This window comes from Malus sylvestris, chromosome 14 (genome assembly GCF_916048215.2).
Source record: "Malus sylvestris chromosome 14, drMalSylv7.2, whole genome shotgun sequence".
NCBI lineage: Eukaryota > Viridiplantae > Streptophyta > Magnoliopsida > Rosales > Rosaceae > Malus > Malus sylvestris.
In genome coordinates, this window is record NC_062273.1 from 5,912,118 (window position 1) to 5,930,868 (window position 18,751).

Genomic DNA, 18,751 nt, shown 5'->3' on the forward strand with positions numbered 1-18,751 from the left:
CCAGAATTTAACAATATATAATCCAAAGTTGAAGCACTTTAAATCTTTGAACCCTGGTGGAAATAGAGAGGGGAAACCCCGTTTCTCAAGAGTAAGAATCTATTTTGTTTTTGTATGCATTAGACAGGTGGGATGCTTGAGTTTATAGAATTCGAGCCATCCATTTTGAAACATTTGATTGTTGATTAAAGTTCCAGTTAACCGATGCAACTCATGAATTTGAATTCAATTATAACACTTGACTCTTTATTTTCATTAAAAAATTAAATAAATATTATAAATTAATTTCCAACGAACAATAAGTTTGTTAGTATTTCGTACTTTCTCTGTTGTTTATATTAATCTTGTATACAATTTAAATTTATGTTGTAATTTTCATTATGATTATTATCATTAAAATTCTTGTATTATTTTCATATTTTTTTAATATTGCTCCAACACTGCATAGTATAATCTCTGTAAAATAACCTTATAAATGAAGTTAAATATTTTGTCACAAGAAAAGGAAAATTCAATGATCTAAACCAGAATTATTAAAGGTTAACAAATTATTAGAAACTTTTATTTTTCGTGAAATGCAAGCTATCAAATTATACATGACGAGATAAAGAAATAAACATGGCCTAGTCATCAAGGATTCTTAGTGTAATACCCTGAAAATTTAAAATACATGGTTATGTGGAGTAAATCGAGAATAAATGATTTATGGTTATGAAAAATTTAATTAAGAACTTTTAAAGTTTGTTTTCAGAAATTATTATAATTTACAACGTAAAATTTTTTGATAAGTGAAAAGATCAAAATGCCCGTAAGGAGATGTGTTGACTTTTGTTAACCTCGTCATCGTGACATGTTTGACATATAATTTAGTATATTTGAATAATGTTCGTTGCCACAAATTGGGTGCTAATCGGAATTTCGACGAAGAAGTTGCGGATTTTTAATCTTTTAGTTGATGGGCAATATAGTAAATTGGGAAGAAAAAAAATAGGAGATTGTTCTGGAAGGGAGGAGACCATTTTCTTCTTCCGCGGCCGAGGGGGGGGGATGGATGATCGAAGGGAAAAAAAAGGGAGGGGGCTGTTCTTGTTTCCGTTTTGGTCTCCCCTAAACACAAATCTTATACCTCTTTCCTTTAATCATCGATTTTGACCAACCTTACATCTTAACTCAAGTCCTCGTCGAGCCCATCACGTTTGTCACCTCGATTTTGCCAGAAATCACCAAACAAGGCAGAAGTTCGTAGCTTTGTTTACAGGGAGACTTATCAGTGTTCCTACATGGCAGCCCGAGCCGGTTCTTCTTCTGCTTGGGAAGACCCCAAAATAGAAAGATCTGATGCCGCATCAGATACACCCCTTGCTGTCTTAAGTCATGTCTGACTTTGTCAGTGGACAAGGCCAGAAAGGAAGAAAGCATGCTCGAACAGGTGCATGTCCTTCTCCCCATCCATTGGCTTTTCAATCAATTTAAGTAATTCTAAATTTAAGAGAGCCTGGAGGTATGCATGCCAATCTTCCTCGTAGATTAATATGAGTTATAAAGTAAGCTAGCTATTGTATATGTGCTTGAATTCTGACCATGAGGTTGAAAGCTTTGACGAATTAATGAGTGGTTAGACAATTGTAAAATGGTTGAGATAAATAATTAATTGGATAAAGAACCCAAGTTGAAATTCGAAGAGGATCCAAAGTTGAAATTCATTGTAAACTTGAATTGAAAGAGATTAAATTCAAAGTTGTGTGAATTATAGGCCAATATCCACCCTATTTATAGCAAAAAAAAAAAATTCAAATCCAACGGCAAGTTGATGTCACTTAACCATTGGATTTGAATTTAAGTTGTAGTTTTTAAATAATAAATTATGTTTGGCCCTCAATTAGAGACGGTTTTTTGTAACAGGACTAAAACGAACCCTATGGCCCTTTGGCCCTTAGTTGGAGATGAAAGTAAATATAGTCATGTATTGTTCATTAAAATATTAATTTCTTTGAGAACTTTAGCCTTCTGACCAACCTTCGATTGGAGATGGCCTTAAATTCTTAACGTAAAGCCGATTGTTGTGCTCTAATAAAAAAAAAGGCTTCGGTTATGCTTTAAGCACCTTTGCCTTTGCCTTTTGCCTTTTTTTTTTTAAAATCACACATTTGCCTTTTGTTTGCCTTGCCTTCTACTTTAAGCACATCTGGCTTTTTATTTTATTTTTAATTGCTCGTCAATACGAACCCAGAAGCATAAATTAGATCCAAATCAAATTTGTAACGAAAAAAAAGTTGGATGATAACTGATAAATTTTTACACGGGCTTGTGTGAAACTCGCACATGTTGAAAAAGAAATGCCTGACTTTGGTTTTGTCTTTGGTGAGTTTTATTTTCTTTAAATAAGGGTTTTCCCGTTGAGGCAAGCACTCACCCACAAACGAAAATCACTCCTGCTTTCTCTCCCCGCACCCAAGACTTCCTCTCTCGTTCTCCTCCCTCACGCGGTCTATCTTCTGCCCACACTGTGCACACACGGTGCGCAACTTTTCCGGCCACCATCGCCCAAACCAAGGGCACCACCAGTTTCGTCTCTCCTCACGAGTCCAAAACACCTAGCCTACTCATCTCGTACTTCCTTCCCGACCGCCGAGATCGAAGCTTGGTATTGAGGAAGTTAACAAGATTTGAAAATTGTGCAGAAAACCGGCCAAAACCCAATTCCGGCAAGTTTTTCGGAACTCCGGCGAGCCTTTCTGGCCAAACGGCAAACAACCGAGGCTTGAGACCACCACCATTGGACTCGCCTCGAGTTTGAGAGCAAAGCCTAGTATTCTAATCGAACGTCAAAGCGCGCACGGCGGCGAGCGGCGAATAATTCCGACGAAATCTGCAGAAACTGGTGAGTTTTATGCAACTGAGCTCGGCTCGGCGGTTTAGTTGCCCGCTTGACGAGGCTTACGACTCCGGCGTCGAGGCATATTGGTATCTCCGAGTCCTCCCTCTGTGTACGAACTTTTTCTTTGTAATTGAACTTTTAAACAATATTTCTTCCTCTTGTATTGTTGATTAATATGATTCTTATTTTTTAAATATTTTTAAAACATATTTTATTTATGATTAATTTATTGGTGCAAGTTTGCATCCATGTAGATTTTAGTTGTTATCATATTAGTTGCTAATATCTACTGAATTAAGTAATACTGCATGCATCAGATAGAGAAATGGATCGGAGAATTCACGAGCATTCATTGACTTTCAAGGAAGAGAAGAAGAATGATGGTCCACCGCAGTTCTGTAAGGGGTGCCTGGAACCATTGCTTGGGCCTCACTACACTTGCGACACGTGTAAATCATGTGCAGAGTTACCCCTTAAGATCCACCACCCGATCCACCCCAACCACCCTCTTATTCTCAAGAAAAACTTCTACTCCACATGTGGTGTCTGTAAGTGTAACCAGTCACGTCGAAGTGGATACATTCTATCTTACTGTTGTTCTGAATGCGACTTCTCTATACACGTCAAATGTGCTTCCAATTGGCAAAACGTCGGTCATGAGCACAACTTCACCATCCTTAGGAAGCCCATTCAATTCACTTGCGATGTCTGTGGCCTAGTTGGTGAGTATGACAAACAAAACTTCTACCTCTGCAACATCTGCCAGCTCCTTGTCCATGACAAATGCTCTTGGTTACCACTCCAAGTCAAAATAGAACGGCACCAACATCGCCTCAAGCTTACCTGGTGGTTCCAAGACATGTACCCCAAAGACCAAGATTTCTGTGACATTTGCTCAGAAAAAATGGACGGAAACCGTGCTATTTATTGTTGTCATGATCATGAATGTCGTGGTTATACTGCCCACTGTAAATGCATAAGAAAAGAGGGGAATTTCAAGAACATCCTCGTCAATGATGATGATGATGATGAACCATCCACATCTAGACGTCCCCCAACCGATGAGACCACCGCTGATGATAAACCCTTGCAGATCGAGCACTTCAGTCATCCACACATGTTAACCCTCATCGATGGCCAAGAGGTGGCTAGACAAGACGGCCAAGATGAAGGAATTACTTGTAACGGTTGCACGCTACCCATCATGAGGGGTGAGTCTTATAGGTCATGCACAGAACAAGCAATAGAAAAGCCATTTAATTTCTCTCTCCACATAAATTGTGCTAAATTACCCCGAAAGAGGCTTCTCCCACTTCACGAACACGAGCTCACACTCCTTCCAACAGCATCTTAAGTGTGACATGTGCGAGTCCTTGAGCCAAGGTTTCTCATACAGTTGTAAACAAATACGGTGGGACTTCGACCTGGACCTTTATTGCAGTATTCTTTATGAGCGTAGGACTCTCCGTTGTGATGCTCATGTTCACACCCTCCAGTTCAGCACAAAGCTCGTGTCCTGCAGCAGTTGTGGTACTCGTGGTAAGCCTTTCTGCTTCAGATGTGGCCGTGAGAGATGCAACTTCGAGCTGTGTATTCCGTGTGTTAAATTACCTCTTATGGTCAGGTACAAATACGACGATCATCCTCTCAAACTCAATTATGCTAGTGTTAAAAATGAGCTCGATGAGTACTATTGTGACATATGCGAACGAAAACGAGATCCAAATACGACGATCATCCTCTCAAACTCAATTATGCTAGTGTTAAAAATGAGCTCGATGAGTACTATTGTGACATATGCGAACGAAAACGAGATCCAAAACATTGGTTCTACTCCTGCCCGGATTGTGACTTTGAATGTCATCCTCATTGCATTAGAGGGAGGTACCCACAAGTCAAGTTAGGGGGCTCTTACAAGCGTGATGATCACCAGCACAACGTCGCCCTCATTTATAAGAGAAAGAGCGAGATTCCTAATGATAAGAGAGCGCTTACTTCCTTGTTCCAAGTGTTCTTGGATTTGCGAAGGATTGGTTTGTGAATGTTTGGAGTGTGGTATTAATATGCACCTAGTGCACAATAAGTGTATCACTCTCAAGTAGAATGTTTAGCCATTAAGAGTTGCAACTCTACAAAGAGTGTTTCATTCTCATATACTTTTTGTTTTGTATTATGTATTGGTTCAATTTGTTGGAGTGTTACTATAAGTTTGTAAACTTATCAATTAAATTATTTGATGTTAATCTGCAAACTCATCAATGCAAACAACTCTGTATCGAACAACTTTTCTTCGTTTTCGAACTATGGCATCCAACTTGGTACAAGCGAGAGATGCGTGCAAGTGTGACCCTGATGCGTGCTTGAACGAAATAGAACAGAGATGAATAAATTTGTTTTAATTGTTCTAGTGATAGAGAGAAAGCGTACAAATCTTTGAAATAGAAAATGAAATACAAGTTTCTAACAGAAGCGCTAGTAAATTCAAACAAGTAGGCTTAAAATGAGAAGGAAATATGGGAGAAGGCAATGTCAAGCCATCTCAGGTTTGATAATTTCCAGAGTGCAAGTGAGATAAACTGGACCTTTTGTCTTGACCAGCTCTGCGAGGCTGCGCCAGCGCTGGAAATTTGTAAGCGATGACAGTTTAGCAATCATACAAGGGCACGCGCACGGAGCCTTGTGGACTGAAATGGAAATTGGCGCCCTTCAATAAAAGCGCACCAATATTCCTAGGACTAGTTATTATGCCCTGGTAACTCTTCATATGGACGGAAACCGTGATTTGTATTGTTGTCATCATCATGACTGTTGCTTAAGGTTCCAATTAACTGATGCAACTCATGAATTTGAATTCAATTATAACACTCGACTCTTTATTTTCATTAAAAAAATTAACTATTATAAATTAATTTCCAACTAACAATAAGTTTGTCTGTATTTCTTACTCTCTCTCTGTTGTTTATATTAATCTTGTATACAATTTAAATTTATGTTGTAATTTTCATTATGATTATCATTAAAATTCTTGTATTATTTTCAAATTTTTTTAATATTGATCCGACACTGCGTAGTATAATCTTTGTAAAATAATCTTATAAATGAAGTTATATATTTTGTCACACGAAAAAGAAAATTCAATGATCTAAACCATAATTATTAAAGGTTAACAAATTTTAGAATCTTTTATTTTTTGTGAAATGCAAGCTATCAAATTATACACGACGAGATAAAGAAATAAACATGGCCTAGTCATCAAGGATTCTTAAATTCTTAACGTAAGGGTCATGACTATAAGAGCAACTCCAGCAGAGGCTGGTTGCTCGGGCGACAGGCGAGGACAAAGGGCCCGAGGGCCGGTGGAGAGAGGTCCAGCCGTGTGGAGGCCGAGCGACGGTGGGAGCCCGAGCAAAGGGGGGGGTGGGGAGTCGACGGGCCTGTGGCCCAAGGGCTTTGCAATTTTTTATCTTTTTTGTGTCAGAGAGAGAGAGAGAGCTTTTGTAATTTTTTATTATTTAAACAAACAAAAAAAACTATTATTTTAATTGCTTATTGCCAGGGGGAGGGTTCCAAGGGTGGAGATGTAAATGGCAATTACTGTTCATTAATTGTAGTTACTATTCATTTAAGGCAGTTACTGTTCAATATGGTGGATTGAATAGTGGATTGCCAGGGGGAGGGCTCCATGGGTGGAGTTGCTCTAAACTAAAGCCGACTATTGTGCTCTAATAAAAAAAAAGCTTCGGTTATGCTTTAAGCACCTTTGCCTTTGCCTTTTTTTTATTTATTTTTTATTTTATTTTTTTGTGGAATCACACCTTTGCCTTTTGTTTGCCTTGCCTTCTACTTTAAGCATATCTGGCTAATTTTTTTTTTTTTTTAAAAATTGTGAATGCAAATTTCTTCCTCCTTGATCTTGGACAAAATTGCACCTACAAAATAAATAACACATTTGGTTAGTTCTCATATAAGAAAGAAAGGTGATTTTCTTTCTTGGTTAGTTCTCACTCAATCAAAGTTGTATTTGTGTATTAGCTTTGAGCTTCGTATAGAGAAGAAATTATTCATTATATTTCTCTCTATTTGTTTCTTTGGTGTGTGAGAGCTATTGGTTGTATTGGGGTTTTGGGTTGTGAGCTTGCCAACACTTTGTAAACTTCCATTTGATTGATAGTGGATTATTGGGTGAGCTCCTACTGCTCCGAGGACGTACTCCAGTTACACTGACTGTTGAGGAACCTCGTTAAAATCTTGGTGTCTTTAATATTTTGTTCTTGCATTTCATTTGATATATTTTCTGTGGGTTAGCTTGAGTTGGTTCAAAAAAGGTTTGGTGTTGTCATAGCACAACACAACCTTCATTTTTTTTGCTGTGATAAGTAAAAAGGACAACACCATATATTCACAGAGATGACTGTTATCAAGCTTAAAGGGACCGACATCCATGACTCAGCACGGGAACATATAATTACATAGACTTAATAAAATTAAAATAAAATCTGTTAACGCTTAAACTAAACTCACCCGATTTTCCTTTGTGGAGTATTTGAGTGTCAACATTAACCTTTTGCCAACATGTGCATAAGAAGTCAGAGTAAGACATTATTTGTTGGAACTCCTCTTGACCCACATCGGACAGAGGGAAGAAGAAATAGCAGTTTATATAGAATTACCCTACTCTAACTAACACCGGTTAAGTGAGGACAGTATAAGTGTTGTTGGAGTGAGCCCTCGGCCCGTGGACCTGAAAATTTCTACTTTATTCATTTGCTGAGAGAGAGAGTTCAGATGATACCATAGAAAACCATTACAAAGGCCATATCTCTAGTTCACATGTTCAACGAATGTGGAACAAAATCCATTCAAAACCTATAATACATCATCACAAAGGACATATCTTTATTCAAGACTTTGGGTCTACAGGTCTATCTCCGGCTATAAGTTTTCCGATTTCGTTCTTTTGAGCAGCTAGCCTACATCAAAGCACTATTTTAAACTGGATTTTGATAATTTCACCTCCCATATTTATTTTCCTTTTTCAGGCAAAATAGGAATATACGCAGAAAAATGAAGGCATTTCGTCTGATTTCAAAAAATGAATTTGGTCAGAGGTATTCTTTTTACTGCTAACAGAAAGCATGTCCCTGGCTAGTAACAGAAGCAAAAAGCACGGAACAAGCAAACATTGCTATCGGAACCTGACAATCAAAATCATCCGCTAGCAAAGAAGGAACTCAGAAATTATAGAAATGCAGAACACATAATCAAGGCAGTATAAGGAATGATAGGTGAACCAACAAGGAGGTGAGCAAAGAAGGTGTGCAACCGTCACAACAGCAGAACTGAACTCATTTGCACTCAACACCAGCTTCAGCAGCTCGGTGAGGCTTATTTTTCCGCCTACTCCCATATTGTCAGAATCCAACAGACTTTTTCGGGTCATCAAGACTTGATTTTGTTTCAATCATTTTATCCTCTTTGACTGATTTTATAGTTTCTTTGACCTGAGCCGACCTCTTCCTTTTCCTTCCATTCTCTATGGCAGATTGGTCTTTCATGTCTTTGCTCGAAACATGACCTTTTGCATCATCGCCATCTTCTGTCTTCAAAGCCACTTCTCCTTCTCCAATAGTCTTTTGTGGCCTTCCTCTTGTCCTGCTTGGTAGAATCCTTTCCTCTTCACCACTTCCAGTATCCTCAATAACATTTTGTTTCTTTGCTTTTCCTCTACCTCTACCCAAAGGAAAAAAACCCCGTGAAGAAATTTCCTAACTAAATGAATTTTCGCAAACACAAACCAATGATTTCCAAAAACTACACTGCGTAGCTGAGCTGAATGAACTCCACCTATCAACTTGCAAAGTTTGTTTGACAGAATACAAATATAAACTATCCGCAAGCAGAAGACGACTGAATCAAATCCATATCAGCCGCCAATGATAAGGTTAATTCCTATCACTCTTTTGTTTCTCTTGAATTCAACTAAGAAGAACGAAAATGTAGGTCCAAACCCTTGATCTCGATAATTCCAAATATCCAAAACCAAAAGCGCATCTTAATCCTGCCAAGATATTCAAATATCAAACGATTGTACTGGCTCAGTTTAATCATCTTAGTATAGAGAAGTCGAAAGGGAAATAAACGGAAACACTTAAACAGTAACTAAGTACCACGAAACAGCTAAACCCGTTGTAAAATTCAACCCGAACAACTTATTTACTAGTAACTGCAGATCAACAAGAAAGACCGATCCTTTTTGGATAAAAAAACCAACAGCAAGGCAAACCATTCTGGCTTCGCTTTTATAAATCCAAATCCTAATCCCAACTTTGGCTGCAGAGAAAAAATATGCCTTGTTTTTTCTATCACTGGTGATGAAGTTAGTAGAACCCAAATGAAATTGAAAACTATGATGTGAATAAACAAGTAACGAAGACCCATATCAGAAAAAGATGTGCTTAGAGAGAGGTTAGCAGAAATAATGGAGGCTGAAGAGATTAATCAAAAGCAATAAGATTTTGAGAGCTTTTAAAGGGAGGAAGAAGGCAGAGGGAAAGAACTTGAATAGAGAAAAGGGAAGAGGAGAAAATGGTGAGAAAGTAGTGAGAGTTTTGTTTTGTCGTGCGCTTCCTAGTTCCTAGAAAGTAGTGAGATTTTGACTGTAGCTTAAAGTTCCAATTAACCGATGCAACTTATGAATTTGAATTCAATTATAACTAGGGGTGGGCACTTAGAACCGAAAACCGAAACCGAAACACGAATCGAATCAAACCGCACCAAACGGTTTGGTTTTGCGGTTTTGAAATGGTTTCGGTTTCAAAACCGAACCGCGGCACACAAAACGGTTTGGTTTCGGTTTTGGGTTTTCAAAACCGCACCGAAACCGAAACCGCACCATATAATAAATAAATGTTATATAACTTATATGTTAAACTTTTCAACTAGGTTATAACTTATAGGTTTGTATTATGGCAAACTTAACCTTTCAATTGGGTTGTAAAGTATTGTGATTGGTGATCAAGTTCAATTTTAGTACATGTCATGCATAAGGATTTAAAGTTTAAATCCTTTGATGCATTGGATGTTGTCTCAATTTTAGTAGTTGTCATTTGTTGCAGTTTTGGTACAAGTTTGGTACAAGTTAGCTGAACTTTTGGTGCAGATTTTTTGTTCTGTTTTGTGCAGTTTTGGGGCAGTTTTGGTGCAATTTTTGGTGCTGTTTTGGTGCTGTTTTTTTATGCAGTTTTGCTGCATTATTTTTGGGTGCAATTTTTTGCAGTTTTGGTGCAGTTTTGTGCAGTTTTTGCTGCTGTTTTTTATGCAGGTTTGCTGCAATTTTACTGCATATTCATTATTTAATATACGAGGAAAATAAAACCGCCTTATGCATAAATAGGTGTATATTTTAAATTGTACATTTTTTTTCTCAAAAACCAAACCGAAACCGTTTGAAACCGCACCGCACCGAACCGAACGGTTTGGTTTCATTTCGGTTTTGGCTTCAAAACCGCACTGCACCGCACCGCAAAATGTTTCGGTTTCGGTTGTGGTTTCATTCGAAACCGCACCAAACCGCACCGCGCCCACCCCTAATTATAACACTTGATTCTTTATTTTCGTTAAAAAATAAATTAATATTATAAATTAATTTCCAACGAATAATAAGTTTGTCAGTATTTCTTACTTTCTCTGTTGTTTATATTAATCTTGTATACAATTTAAATTTATGTTGTAATTTTTATTATGATTATTATCATTAAAATTCTTGTATTATTTTCATATTTTTTAATATTGCTCCAACATTGCGTAGTATAATCTCTGTAAAATAATCTTATAAATGAAGTTAAATATTTTGTCACAAGAAAAAGAAAATTCAATGATCTAAACCATAATTATTAAAGGTTAACAAATTATTGGAATATTTTATTTTTCGTGAAATGCAAGCTATCAAATTATACACGACGAGATAAAGAAATAAACATGGCCTAGTCATCAAGGATTCTTAAATTCTTAACGTAAGGGTCATGACTATAAACTAAACCCGACTGTTGTGCTCTAATAAAAAAAAGGCTTCGGTTATGCTTTAAGCACCTTTGCCTTTGCCTTTTGCCTTTTTTTCTTTTTTTTTTTTTGGAATCACACATTTACCTTTTGTTTGCCTTGCCTTCTACTTTAAGCACATCTGGCTATTTATTTTTTAAAATTACTCCTCAATACGAACCCATAAGCATAAACTAGATCCAAATCATATTTGTAATGAAAAAACTATACTCGTTTAAAGTTGGATGATAACTGATAAATTTTTACATGAGCTTGTGTGAAACTCGCACATGTCGTGCAAGTGAAAACTGTCGGTGGGTACTATTTAGAAAAAGAAACTAGGAAGTGGTGCCCGCGCGTTGCTGCGGGATAAGAAAGTTTGTAGGTAATACAACAACAACAACAACAACAGAAAGTTTGTAGGTAATAACAACTAAAAATTATTAAAAATAGATTGAGCATAATTTGTAAATTGTTCAGTTTTGACTAACGTTATATTAATTTATACAAACAAATGCATTGAGATATAAAGAGTAAGTGAAATTGGATACATACCTGGGTTGAGAATTTGGATAACGTCTTAGAAAAGATAAGTTTGTTGCAATTTAGTACAACAAAGATGGATCAGATTTATGTAAATTGGTAAACTCAGTTTTGATCATCTGGAGTAAAAATCATCATTTCCGTCTTCTCTTCAAAGGAATTAACTATTACCAATTTATATAGACATCGTACCACTAAAGATAAACCTTGTCCATATTTTCTAAATTTGTGAAAGAACATATTAGATTAAAATATGAGGAGAGGGTATATCTCTAGTACAAATGTCTACTTTTATACTTTTCGATATCCAATTTAACCTTTCAATATGCAAGCAGGTAATTTGCCATGTATTTAGATCATGTGAAAAGATAATTTGTATATATATATTAGTAATAGCTAATTCCCCTAAAGAGAAAGCTTGACAAAAATTGTAATTAAATGTAAAACGTCAATAAAAAAAAATAATAAAGTATTAATTAATAAAACTATAACGTAAAAGTTGCTCTAGATTATAACTTAAAGCAAAGAAATATGTGAAAATAATGATTCCATATACAATTTAAAGCCATAGTATTGACAGCAACCAGACAATTATCAAACAAAAGGAAGAAATATAATCTTTCACACAATTTTACAAAAGAAAAAAGCACTTACAAAGACACTCAATTGCTAGTAACCTTGACAGCTGAAAGCTACTTCAGCAGCTGAAATTACTGTAGGAACCGAGATGCAGCAGAGATTTTTTCAAATTGAAATTAATCTGCAAATGATTGCAAACACAAAAATAATTCATTTTCAAATAAAGATAAAACAAACTTAAAATATTTCCAGGGTACTTTCAAAAACAGGAGAATAAAAACGAAGCTTTTATCAACATGACTCTCAATTTTATACAGATTAGCATAATTCAATTTAAGCACAAAACTGAAAGTCTAATGATGACAGAATACAGTGTAAATGTTACTAAAATAACTTGTCATACAGAATAAGCAAGACTTTTAAACTACAATATTAATCGAGCAAATTTATATATCATTATAAATGTTATCAAAATCAGCTAGAATACAAAGCAGTAAAGATTTATATCCGAGGATAATATTTTAGACATTAAACTATAAAACTACTTAGCCGCTCCTGATAAGAATACAAAAAGTTTCTTTTAACCACCATTTTAAAAAACAGAACAACCAATATATACACAATCACAAAGCTTGATCAAATAAAAAAGATGTAACAACACTGTGTGAACGGATGTCCACGTGAAGCTGCGGATGCCAACCTGATGTTACGGATGCCTGTGTGATTGAGAATAACTTGCACTAAATTCTATATAAAAAAGGGACAGATTAACATATTTAAGCTAAGTATTAAGATGCAAACATTCTTAAGATAAGAAATCATATAATTAAACAGAAAATTGATAACGTATTCAATAAAAGTACAAAAGGAAAAGAGGTTATAGAAAATTACACTTTAAATATTTCCAATTAGTGATTAATCACTTTGATTATTGGCAATCTACAAACAATGACTGATTAACGTCAAATGAAATTGACATAAAATTCAAAGATTCAAGAATTTAATAAAAAATTATACCTATACTATCCGGACCTTAATTGTATATAAATAAAAAAAATTTAAAAAAAAATTCAAGGTTCCATGATGGATAGTTTTAAAAATCAGAAGCTGAGATGATGATACCTCCAGCATTTCTCAAACTCTCAACATCCTGAAACAATAAAGAAAATCAACAATGCAACAAACATAAATCAGATAAAGAAAATAACATACTGTAAAAAAGATGCAAATTTTTTCCCAAAGTTGAGCAGAAAACACACACCTTAAACTTCTCAATCTATTCTTTAGGAGTGCATTAAGGACCCAACTGCATTTTACTGCTTTCTTCTTCAATCTTCCTCTCACTTGTACACTCATCTGCCTTCCAATCCTCACCATTCCTTCACTATCTGTATAAATAAAAATTGAAAAAGATATAACACTCTTAAATCAAACCCCAAAATAATTGGGTAAAAGCATTTTAGATTAAAACCCAAACCTAAACAGCTAAAAGGACCAGCACATAAAATTAATAAATGAATTAATAGAACAGTAAACATATATTAGTCCCAAGAAAAAGATATCTATTGGACGTAATGTATGTTTCCCACCTTAATCATTTTTATATTGTTATTGTTATCTTGTAAGTGCTGTTATCATGTTGGCTAGCACCCAGCGTAGTGTTGTAGTGGCGTACAACTTTTCCTTTCTTTATTGTACCAATAGCTCTCTTGCACCCTCATGTTGAGCTCTTCTCTGCATAAATACCTCTTGTAAGTAATCTTAATCAGTCAGTTATCATGAATATACAACTTATATTAATTTTCTACAATATCCAACACACAAACATAACAGAAGAAGAAACTTTTACTTAAGCGGCGCAAAAGGATATCCTCTGCATTTCATTCCAAAATCCATCACTCTTATGTCTTTGCCTGCACAGTTTTTGCTCCAACATAGCCTGCCATGATGATAGCACTATCAATAATTAAGACATAAAGAAAGGCTATCCTAGCTAGCCATTATCGTTGGAGTAAACCAATAGCATCGTAAGTAAAGTAGCAGACCAAGTTTTTTTAGAATTGATGTGTTAACATGTTTAAGTAGCAAAAAGATTACAACACATTGGATGTGTTAACACATCCATAAGCTGATGATTCCCTCTCCGGTTTATCACATCATTCTTAATATATTCAACAATGAACTCACATAGACTACGTTTTTTAACTGTCTCTCTCTCTTTCTGATCATCCACATGTGTTTTTGAGAAATGTTTAGCCATTTAGCTAAAACACAAAAAAAAAAAAAAAAAAAAAAAAAAAATCCCTCACCCACATCAAAAAACCGAAACATGCAGAGCAAAACCCAAAAATTAAGGATGACCATCCCTCTTTTTTTTTTTAAGTTTTAGGGAAGGATCGATGCACAGACAATCGATGTACAGGAAAACCCTAACCTAACAGACCAAAATTTCCCAAGATGAAAAATGCAATTAGATGGAACAACCAAACACAAATATCAGAAAAAATGCATAAAACATTCCAAATAAAAAACCCACAGACCTTAATCGAAAAGGGCTTCCAAGATTGCACAGAGAAACCCTAAAATTGATAGAGCAGTATATCTTGAAAGAAAAAATGCAATCAGATTAAACAATGATGCTAAAAACATGAAAAAATTAGGAAAGAACTAATAAAAAAACGCAAAGATTTTAATTTTACACCAATCGATCTACAATTTTTCTTCCTAATCAAAGAAAAGAGAAAAAGAATTAAATAGACAAACCACCTGAAACACCGCAATCAGCCAGAAAAACCACCTTTTCAGACGGCAGACGATGAACACAAACAGAGAAGCAAGGAAACACGAAGATCGAACAGGGAGAAAAGCAGAAAAACAGAGAGCAGGCGAAAGGAAAAAGCAACGGAAGAAAATGAGAGAAGGTTCGAGCACCTTTCCGTATGTAGGCTCATTGCACAGAGGGGCAAAATCGACAATTCCTGTAGCATCTTTTAAAAGGCTGAAAACCGTGCGTTAGATGAGGGACAAAACAGGAACGGCACTGTTAATGAACAGTGTTTTTCCACCAACGTTTAGTATAGATAGAATGTCTGACTTTGGTTTTGTCTTTGGTGAGTTTTATTTTCTTTAAATAAAGGTATTCCCCGTTGAGGCAGGCACTCACTCACCCACAAACGAAAATCACTCCTGCTTTCTCTTCCCCCCACCCAAGACTTCCTCTCTCGTTCTCCTCCCTCACGAGGTCTATCTTCCGCCCACACTGTGCACACACGGTGCGCAACTTTTCCGGCCACCATCGCCCAAACCAAGGGCACCACCAGTTTCGTCTCTCCTCACGAGTCCAAAACACCTAGCCTACTCGTCTCGAACTTCCTTCCCGACCGCCAAGATCGAAGCTTGGTATCGAGGAAGTTAAGAAGATTTGAAAATTGTGTAGAAAACCGGCCAAAACCCAATTCCGGCAATTTTTCTGGAACTCCGGCGAGCCTTTCTGGCCAAACGGCAAACAACCGAGGCTCGAGACCACCACCATTGGACTCGCCTCGAGTTTGGGAGCAAAGCCCAGATTCCAATCGGACGTCAAAGCACCCACGGCGGCGAGCGGCGAAGAATTCCGGCGAAATCTGCAGAAACTGGTGAGTTTTTTGCAAATGGGCTTGGCTCGGCGGCTCAGTTGACCGGCTTGACGAGGCGTACCGTACGACTCCGGCGTCGAGGCATTCAGCTCCGAGTCCTCTCCTGTGTGCACGAACTTTTTCTTTGTAATTGAATTTTAAAATAATATTTCTTCCTCTTGTATTCTCTTGATTAGTATGATTCTTATTTTTTTAATATTTTAAAAACATATTTGATTTAGGATTAATTTGCATCCATGTTTACAAGTTTTTAGTTGTTATCATATTAGTTGGTGATATCTACTGAATTAAGTGGTACTGCATGCATCAGATACGGAGATGGATCCGAGAATTCACGAGCATTCATTGACTTTCAAGGAAGAGAAGAAGAATGATGGTCCACCGGAGTTCTGTATCGGGTGCCTGGAACCAGTGCTTGGGCCTCCCTACACTTGCGACACGTGTAATAATAAGATGTACTTTACGAGCTTGTTTGGTCGCTCCAAGGCCAAGTTCAATATACATAAACCATGTGCGGAGTTACCCCGTGAGATCCACCACCCGATCCACCCCAATCACCCTCTTATTCTCAAATCCCCATCCCACCTCCCCGGCACCAAATGTGGCGTGTGTAGCCAAGAATTTCTGGATGGACATCAAATGGGATTCATTCTAGCTTACAATTGTTCCGAATGCAACTTCTGGATAGATATCAAATGTGCTTCCAATTTGCAAAACGACGGTCATGAGCACAACTTCACCACCCTTAGGAGCCCCAGTAAATTCACTTGCCATGTCTGTGGCCAAGGGGATGACAATGTTCATTACACCTTCTACGTCTGTAAAATCTGCCAGCTCATTGTCCATCGCGAATGCTCTTGGTTACCACTCCAAGTCAAAATATCATGGCACCGTTTCCTTCCATGTTTTCTGAGCAGATGTGACAGAAATATTGGTCTTTGGGGAACATGTCTTGGAACCACCAGGTAAGCTTGGGGAACATGTATTGTTGTCATCATCATGAATGTCGTAGTTTTTCTGCCCACTGTAAATGCTTAAGAAAAGAGGGGATAATCGTGAACGTCCTCGTCGATGATAATGATGATGATGAACCATCCACATCTACACAAGACGACCAAGATGAAGGAATTACTTGCAACGGTTGCATGCTACCCATCATGAGGGGTGAGTCTTATAGGTCATCCACAGAACAAGCAATAGAAAAGCCATGTAATTTCTCTCTCCACATAAATTGTGCTAAATCACCCCAAAAGAGGCTTCTCCCACTTCACAGACACGAGCTCACACTCCTTCCAACGGCACCTTCTGTCGGGGGCGTGTTTCATTGTGATGTGTGCGAGTCCTTGAGCCAAGGTTTCTCGTACCATTGTCAATATTGCAGTTTCTACCTAGACCTTTATTGCAGTATTCTTTATGAGCGTAGGACTCTCCGTTGTGATGCTCATGTTCACACCCTCCAGTTCAGCACAAAGCTTGTGTCCTGCAGCGGTTGTGGTGCTCGTGATAAGCCTTACTGCTTCAGATGTAGCAGGAAGTGCAACTTCCATCTGTGTATTCCTTGTGTTAAATTACCTCTTACAGTCAGATACAAATACAACGATCATCCCCTCAAACTCACTTATGCTAGTGTTAAAAACGACCTCGATGAGTATTATTGTGACATTTGCGAAGGAAAACGAGATCCAAAACATTGGTTCTACTCCTGCCCGGATTGTGACTTTGATTGTCATCCTCATTGCATTCGAGGGAGGTATCCGCAAGTCAAGTTAGGGGGCTCTTACAAGCATGATGATCACCAGCACAAGGTCGCCCTTGTTTATAAGAGAAAAAGCGAGATTCCTAATGATAAGAGAGAGCGCTTACTTGCTTGTTCCAAGTGTTCTGGGATTTGCGAAGGATTGGTTTGTGAATGTTTGGAGTGTGGTATTAATATGCACCGACGGCACGATAGGTGGGGCAATCCGATTCTCTACAAGAATGTTTAGCCATTAAGAGTTGCAACTCTACAAAGAGTGTTTCATTCTCAAATACTTTTTATTTTGTATTATGTATTGGTTCAACTTGTTTGAGTGTTACTATAAGTTTGTAAACTTATCAACTAAATTATGTGATGATTGTGAACGACTGAACATATGCTTGGATACTACGACTGAACGACTGAACGTACAAGCGAGAGATGTAGTATCCAAGCATACGTTCAGTCGTTCACAATCATCACATACATATGCCCATATTTATTTTCCTTTTTCAGGCAAAATAGGAATATACGCGGAAAAATGAAGGCATTTCATCTGATTTCAAAAAATGAATTTGGTCAGAGGTATTCTTTTTACTGCTAACAGAAAGCATATCTCTGGCTAGTAACAGAAGCAAAAAGCATGGAACAAGCAAACATTGTTATCGGAACCTGACAATCAAAATCATCCGCTAGCAAAGATTTGGTCAGAGGTATTCTTTTTGGATAAAAAACCAATGGCAAGGCAAACCATTCTGGCTTCACTTTTATAAATCCAAATCCTAATCCCAACTTTGGCTACAGAGAAAATATATGCAAGAAAGAATCCATAGATTTGAACTTTAAGACTAAGCTTTGAGTTTCAGATTATGATGAGCTAACTCCGCCCACTTTCAAAATTCTCAGGTCCCAATCAATTAGAAATCCACGATGGCAAAAGCAAATTATTTTCTGTTCTCTACCATTTATTTTCACATAACAAAACAAAAGCATTCATATGAGAGAATCAATATATATATGCAACATGGAGGAAGAGAGAAGAAGGAAGGGCTGACCTGAAAGCAAATATCCACTTTCTGCATCTCATTCACAAAACCCATTTCTCAGATTTTGATTAGACCAATCAAGAAACCAACAAAAACCCATCAACCCAGAATAGCCTTGTTTTTTCTATCACTGGTGATGAAGTTAGCAGAACCCAAATGAAATTGAAAACTATGATGTGAATAAACAAGTAACGAAGACCCAGATCAGAAAAGGATGTGCTTAGAGAGAATGGTTAGCAGAAATAATGGAGGCTGAAGAGATTAATCAAAAGCAATAAGATTTTGAGAGCTTTTAAAG

At 37.0% G+C, this 18,751-nt stretch overlaps 1 protein-coding gene, 1 long non-coding RNA gene and 1 pseudogene across 8 annotated transcripts in view; 2 read left to right on the plus strand and 1 right to left on the minus strand.

The window, feature by feature from the left end:
- The window catches only part of LOC126599670 (uncharacterized), a 41,945-nt gene that overhangs the window by 8,930 nt on the left and 14,264 nt on the right, over nucleotides 1-18,751 (plus strand). Inside the window, exon 1 of one of the 3 annotated variants that reach the window (XM_050266088.1) lies at nucleotides 2,671-2,806. The exons of 1 other annotated variant lie outside the window; for it this stretch is intronic. The gene's annotated coding sequence lies outside the window, so the exon portion shown is untranslated. Of the gene's footprint in view, nucleotides 1-2,670; nucleotides 2,807-2,876; nucleotides 2,965-18,751 lie in introns of those variants that run through there. One more of the 3 variants, XM_050266086.1, reaches the window with a different exon arrangement.
- LOC126599671 (uncharacterized) lies at nucleotides 2,859-17,770 on the plus strand (annotated as a pseudogene).
- On the minus strand, nucleotides 12,123-15,127 carry LOC126599673 (uncharacterized). 5 transcript variants are annotated; one of them, XR_007615217.1, is made up of 7 exons: nucleotides 14,804-15,127; nucleotides 14,578-14,639; nucleotides 13,887-13,976; nucleotides 13,627-13,771; nucleotides 13,299-13,425; nucleotides 13,160-13,187; nucleotides 12,123-12,218 (listed from the first exon to the last, which is right to left on the minus strand). It is a non-coding gene; the product is annotated as an uncharacterized LOC126599673 (long non-coding RNA). The 5 variants fall into 5 exon arrangements; XR_007615218.1 differs by lacking the exon at nucleotides 12,123-12,218 and adding an exon at nucleotides 12,463-12,976; XR_007615219.1 differs by lacking the exon at nucleotides 12,123-12,218 and having other exon boundaries at nucleotides 13,069-13,187; nucleotides 13,299-13,421.